General features: G+C 37.6%; 1 pseudogene; it reads left to right on the top strand.

Moving 5' to 3' along the window:
- The first annotated feature begins 5,599 nt into the window (after positions 1-5,599).
- Positions 5,600-7,717, top strand: part of LOC111398138 — a 10,200-nt pseudogene continuing 8,082 nt past the window's right edge.

The following is a 7,717-nucleotide window of genomic DNA, read 5'->3' as shown; positions in this document are numbered from 1 at the left end:
CCAGTTTGAACTGACTGTGAGAAGTCGGGCTGCTAGCAACTGATTTTATTTCATTTCCTCATTCACATCTTTCACCATTTTGAACCAGCAGAAGACAAAGCATTTCAGGCTTTTTTTGTCGGCAACTAGCAGCGGGAGGACACTTTGAGCTGGCTTCGGGTGCCCGATTTTTGATTTACCAGCATCCTCAACAGCCTTCCATGATTTGACCGTCAAACACCATGGATCCGTTCGTTTCTCCAGTATGTTCAACTGAAAAACATCATTTTTTCGATCGGCAATACTCATTTCCGATCTTACTACGTCCCTTTTCTTTTTTATCCACCGAGTCATTGATTATTGTTGGTGGGCTTCGATGCAGGTGGGCAACTACCCACACTCGTCCACCTCCAATGCCCCTCCCGTTTGAAGTTAGTCGGCTTGCAAGAATGCGCAATGGAATGACTACGAGACTAAAGTGTTCGTTGTCGCCTGTGAATCCGTTATTGCTGACGGACACCGGAATGGAAAATGCTTCACCAAGCATGGTTGGGAGACACTCATTCACCTATTTAACAAAAATTTCGGCCACAATTAGACTAAGTAGCAACTCAAAAATTGATGGGAGGCTCTCTGAACGAAACACAAGAGATTAGAGGAGTTGATAAACTCTATTGTCTATGACTCATCGACCGGTAGAATTTGCGCCTCAGACGAGTAGTGGGTCCAAAAAATTAAGGTACCATCGTTGGATATACAACCCTTCGAATTGTCGTATCTGCATGCGTTGAAGTAGGTATCTATTCATTTACGTTGGCAGTGGTGTTACAGATTCGTGTTACGGGTTTGGCGGATTGGCCTTAACTTGTTGTCGTGTTTACTTTTATTTTGTTTTTGAGACTTTGTATTTCTGCATAGATAATTGTTGCAAATTTAATTGGCATAATATTGTAACGGGAACAAATATTTCATTGACATGCGCTTGATTTCATGTTCGTTGCGTTTGGCTTTTATTATCCTACATGTAACTTTTACTTGCATTTCTACGTAACGTGTGTAAAATCCTTTCCACTTGTATTGTGACAGGAGAACAAAGACTACAAAGAATTTAAGGATAGAGACTGTCGAGATGTGTACGGATACAGGGCTTTATTCGAGGATGCGTTCGACTGCAACAAGTATGCAGTCACTCCTACTAAGGCATGCCGAACTAGATTGGCATTGTTTGAGGACAGCGGATATGAAGACCATCGAGATGAGATCCCAGTCGATGTTGAGAGCAGCGGTTCAATTGACGAGGGCGAAAAAAGAAATGTGACTACAGCAAGTATAGATGTCTCGGGACGACACAATGGAGACAAACGAAAGGCAGGCACCAAAAAGTCGAAGGAAAAGAAGAAGATTTCCGCTCGGGAGCTATCATTCTCGGTGGATCGGGGGACAACAGCCAGTGAGAGGGTTGCTGCCAAACTCAAAAACCTCATTGGACCGCCTATTTCGGACCTAAAGATATGCATGCAGGAGTTATTGGCAATGGGTCGATTGGAGAAAAATACGGATCTATACTTCTGGACGTGTACGTTTCTTTCTCAAAAACGCAATAGGGAGATGTTAGATATGCAAGACAATGCGAATGAAAAATTTGCGTTGGTGGAATGGAATTAACAGGAGTATTGTAAAGCACAACCTCGGTGACGTTTTTGGTTCGAGTGGTCGGACTGTACCTCTTTTTCAATTGTGGTCATTTGGTCATTGGGTTGCTTTGTAATTTGAAACATTTTCTTACCTCATTTGTATTATGGACTGTCTGCTATCATATCAATAGATTCTAAATCACAGATTCTCATAAATTTACACCAGGCAAACATGACAAAAGATGCAGTTGGATGCTTGTTAATAATTGTCAAACAAGTACTCAACGGACTAAGTACAGTTCACGTCACTCATAGCTTTCACTTCAACTTCAAATTGCACATGGACCATATAGTAAGCACTAATCATTTAGTTTCTTCACTTTTATCACTGCTTGCAGTCTATAAAAGGGTTGGCATTCTTACACATTTTCACACCAGTTCAAAACTTAATGTCGCATTCTTGCCTCATTTGTATGGCACATTTTAATATAACCGGTGTGTTGCAACTGAACTCTGATGACGAAAATGAAATGGGTGAGGATGCATTTTTGGAAGAGCTACAGACGGATATTATCAAATGGTTTCGGTTCTGGCGTGTGAATGACATTGCTGTGCATAACTACTATCATGAACAAACACGTCGTATATCTCGATTTTCGTTCGCACGGAATGGGCATGTGTTCATGATGGATGCAATGAACTGCAATCCGAAACAATTTTACGCAAAGTTTCGCATGTATCCTGCCATGCTGCGAACATTTGTGCACATCCTTTGTGACGAGTATGGTCTTCGTAGTCGGCAACACGTAGATGTCTATGAGCAAGTCGGTATGTTTTTGTGTATATTGGCGCACAGAAAAGGCTACAGGCAAGTGCAGACACTATTCAACCATTCATTAGAAACCGTCGGACACTACTTCAAACTCGTCCTAGAAGTGTTTCTCGAGTTCTCAAGGTGCTTACTTCGACCGGATTCAAACTATAATCATAGTGTCGAGCATCATGTACCAAATCGGAACAAACATCCATTGTTTCAAGATTGCATAGGAGCAATTGACGGCACTCACGTTAGAACCGTCCTCCCACGGGACCAGCGAGTGAGTTTCGTCGGACGCAAAGGAATTCCTACGTAGAACGTGCTAGCAGCATGTGATTTCAATTTGTGTCTCACATTTGTGCTAGCTGGTACAACTCGCACTTCTCACGATGTTAGAATCTTAGCTAGGGCTATACACAACCTTGAGATTCACTTTTCGCAATCGAGGAACAAAAAATATTATCGAGTAGACTCAGGGTTCGCCATCGATCTGGGTACATGGCCCCGTATAAGGGTGTTGATATATTATATCATTTTCAGCAATTTTACATTGGGGAGATAGGACGCAGGCATAACTTTCGAAATGCACGCGAAAAATTCAATTTCAGGTACTCGTCATGCAGAAACGTAATAGAACGTGCATTCGGAGTTTGGAAAAATCGTTGGAAAATACTCGATCGTATGCCGAGCTATAATTTCCAAAGTACAAACAGTTGTTGTAATAGCAACTTTGGGTATTCACAACTTTCTCCGACGGGCGGGCTTGGTTGACGAAGCATTCACGAGAGCTGAGACGGACCCCTACGTAGCAGAGGTCGAGCTACTGGATGAACATGAAGAACTTGCTGCTGAAATACATGCGTCAAAACCCAATAGAACGAGTGGGATCGTTTTAGAGATTATTTGGCACAACAACCGTGACATTCATGGTTCGTTCGACGTTCTACGCGTACTCACTCAATTTTTTTTTAGTAAATCTCTGATCTAGGTGCATGTAATTTTCGATTGTGGTTATCGAATTGGAATGAAGGGATGAATATCTTGTGTAAGTGATTTTTTTTTCCAAGAAGTAATGTCTCTTTTCCTTTTTTTTTTTTCCAAGTATTCACGTGTTTATTTTGTTTAAAAAATTGGCAACTGTGGGACCCGCTATTGTTGGCACACTCTCTTTTTTTGGATTGAATGATCAACGGTATTACTGAATTCTTCTTAGCATTCACGGTGATGGCTAAACCAATTTGAGGGCAAATATGAGAATATGTTTGAGTAATAAATGCACCCTATTCAAGGATTTCATGATGATTTGACAGGAAAATCACTTGTGAATTTTTGACAATTGCTCCCAGCACACGCTTAGGTATTAAACAAGTGTTTAAAAAGACACTTATCGACCAACGTTAGGTACTTCAGGTCCATAATTTGCTCAGTCAAATTTTCTGCAACCAGGTGCCACAGTAATCAGAACGGGTCAAATGGGATTCAATTTTGTTCAGGTAAAAATTCACTTTCTTTCATGTGCACTTTAGATGAGAACATTAAATGATAAAACTGCTATAAGTTATATGAGATATGTAGTTGTATAACGCTCCATAAAATGATCAGTTTTATGGGATTTTTTTGTGTTCATAAGCTGCTAAGTAGTTTTACAGTTTTATGGGATATGTAGTTGCCAGAAATTAGTTATTGCTTCCTTTATATTGCTGGATCCATCAGCATCTGATGTTTCATTACTGCTTTTATTCTCAACTAAATGCTATAGATTCTTTCCCAAAGCGCATTGCAAATCGTTCCAACGCCCTTCCCTATTATTCGTCATTGATGTCAATTCACACCGATTATGGAAGCTCATATGACAAGTGAAATGGGAGCCGAAGCCATAACAAAGGAAGCCTTTGCTGGCTGGACAATAGCTACAAAAATTGGTGGCGAATTGGGCAGGAGTGAATTATTATCATCTCATGTAGAGTTTCTAAATTATAAACACATGAGTGGAATTCGGTTATGTCATTTGTTTGTAGTGGTCAATCTTCATGTGTATTGACAAAAATTACAGATGAAGATAGAGAATTGTTTATGACATTATATGTGGCTATTATTCATTATCCAATATTAATTGTAACCAACAATACATATGCCTCCAGTTCTTCCAAGAGACACTATCTGCGAAAGTGATGATGGAAGTATCCTTTGAAACTTTTTACTTTTTGAATTTCTTTTCTTTTCTTTCTTTTTATTATTATTATTATTATTATTTGGTATATTGCAAGCAGAGACGGATTGAGGGGAGGCTGGGCTGGGCTGGGCTATAGCCCCTCCTCCCTCAGGTCCAAGAGTTCTTTTTAAGGTATTTTTTATTTTTATTTTTGGTAAAAAAATCAGTTTTTTATGGGTAAATTGTTTTTTCCGCGTAGTAGTTCGGTTTGAAATTTTGTAACCCGATCTTGAATCCAATCCTAGATCCGTCCCTGATTGCAAGTGCAATTTTATTACAGTGACACTAATATTCCAAGACAAAAATTTCTCAAGAACACTATTAGTGAAATTGATGGTGGATGGAAGTATCATTTTCATTATGTATAAGGAAAGAAATAAGTTTAGAAAAGAAACAAATTCTATTACAGAACAGGACAAGCACACATCTTCTACCAATTCCATTAGTTTTATACTACATTTTACAAAGGATATGGAATTTACAAAGTGAACGAGATTAAAAAGAAACTTACTCCAGTTATACAGTATTTACATATTTATAGACATAATGTGTTCTTCAAGCGTTTGTCGCCAGTCGGAGGTGGAGTGAGTTTCACACGATTTCTAAGGTTTTCAAATGGATAAAGGAATGGAAATTAGATATGTAATGCGTTTTGCTTTTGCTTTTATCATTTTATTTTATAAATTGCCTCACATGCGACGTCATTCTGTGAAACATCTGTGAGCCTCCATTTTGTATGGATAGCGCGATCGAAATAATATTACACATAAATTCAAATTTTTCTTTATCTTTTAACTATACATTCTCCCAAAAATCACTATTTCAAAACAATTTTCATCCAAAATCTCATTAAAAGTCCAAATGGAAGCTTAGTAAAAGTTAGGTCTTAAAATTAATGTTAGCCGCATATTCTTGAAAAAGTTTACAACTTCTGTCAATTTTTCAATTATACATTTATTAAAATCCAAAGTCGTTGAAGGAGCTCCTGACTTTTCAAGGTTAATCGAACAAAGAATTGTCAAAATGAACAACCTGAAAGTTGACGAATATTGCCTACAGCACAACCCGGAGACGACAAGGAAGACCAGACCAGGAGTGAATATATTCACAATTCATAATATAATATAGAAGAATCATAGAAGACTCCATTTGAATTACCTTTCTAAATTCAAACACTTCTCTCAGATCTTCAATCTCATTTTTTTCCAAATCAAAACTTTTACTAAATCCACTTTAATTGTATAAATCTAACTCAAGTATGTCGAAATTGGGATTTAGTTTATCGTTATTACTATTGATTATAACGCTTTGTAGTTTCGTTGGAGCGACGTTGGGATCTCGGAATTCAGAAGAAGCGTACGTGACGCTTCTGTATGGTGATGAATTCTTGCTTGGCGTGCGAGTCCTGGGGAAATCGATTCGCGACACCGGTTCTACAAAAGACATGGTTGCTTTGGTATCTGATGGAGTCTCCAACTATGCCAAAAAACTCCTTCAGGTAATCTTTTTGGCCCTTTTTCCCCTATTAATGTTAAAAGCAATTGTCTCTTTTTTTTTTTTTTTTTTAAATCTGTCTGGAGTTTTTGGCCAATTCTAAGATGTGTATGGTGCCGGAAAATTTGTTGCTGCTGAATTGGGATTGGAGAGTTAATGATTCTTTTATATGGTGGATGGAATTGGGAGCTTATAGTCCGAAATTCTGGAAATTCCTGAATTGCAATTAATTGTGATTTATAATGTTGTGGATTCGACAGCAGAGATTAAACTTTATTCAAATTGCTCATATTACAACTACCCTGAGGTGGTTGCCGTAACAGACCAGAGTGGGGTGATAAAAGTTCTTTCCTTATTGATTATAATTGACAAATTTAAATTCAGAATTGAACAAGCCAACGTAGGCTCTGTAGAAGAAGGGGTTGGGTGCAGAGTAGGGACCAAATAAGATACTATCCCACTCATCCAAGTTGTATTTTTTCCATCTAAGAAGCCTGATATTTTCTTTTAAACTTTTTTGTTACTTAAAGAAACTAGTCACTGAGTAAATTCTTTTATTTCAAGGTTCAAAACTTAGCTGCTCCATTGCGTTGATGATAATTTTAAGTTAGTAGAATAGTTGGTTGAGCAGTTGAATATTGAAGCTCAGATTGCTCGTGAAAGTATGCTTCATCTGTTCATTGATTTCACGTGAGGTTTCTGATTTCTGTTATGCAGGCTGATGGTTGGATTGTGAATACAATTAGTTTACTGGAAAATCCTAATCAAGTTCGCCCAACGAGGTTTTGGGGTGTCTACACAAAGCTAAAGATATTTAACATGACTAATTACAAGAAAGGTAATTCTCGATTATAATTATGTTTGCAAAATATGAACTATGAAGAAGTAAACTTGTTTGAGTGAAAATTTAAATGACATTTGTTTTGGCTTACAAAACATGCTGGAGTGAATTTCCCCTGATATGTTCTGTTGAAGTTCACTTTATTTAGTTTATATGGCTTGGTGGACTGTTGCTAATCTTCTCATTTATTTCTTTAATTTTTGACAGTGGTATATCTTGATGCTGATACTATTGTGGTTAAGAGCATTGAAGATCTTTTCAAATGTCGAAAATTTTGTGCCAACTTAAAACATTCAGAAAGGCTAAATTCTGGAGTCATGGTGGTTGAACCATCTGCAGAACTTTTCAATGACATGATGACCAAAGTGACCACTTTGCATTCTTACACTGGAGGTGTAGTACACTGTTATTGTCCATTGCCAATGATTTTTTATGCTAAATAAGGACATAATACTTATAAATCTTGAAGACTATTAATACAAATAAGAAATTGGGAAGTTGCATAAATCACAACTGTAAATAAATCAATGGAGTATATTGTCTAAAAAAAATTGACGGTTTGACTAAGTTTGAAGCAAATTGAGGAGTAAAGGGGATGGAAGCTATAGTAATTATTAACCATCCATTTTGTACTTGAAATGAAGAATTTCTTCTTGTAGTAGTATTGGGCAATGGATATTGTGTAGTTGTCTAGACATTGAATTAAAGTATTTTCGAGGCATTAAGCTATAAACTGGAAG

Source organism: Olea europaea, chromosome 1 (genome assembly GCF_002742605.1).
Source record: "Olea europaea var. sylvestris chromosome 1, O_europaea_v1, whole genome shotgun sequence".
In the NCBI taxonomy this organism is placed as follows: domain Eukaryota; kingdom Viridiplantae; phylum Streptophyta; class Magnoliopsida; order Lamiales; family Oleaceae; genus Olea; species Olea europaea.
This window is presented reverse-complemented; position numbering and strand designations above follow the sequence as displayed.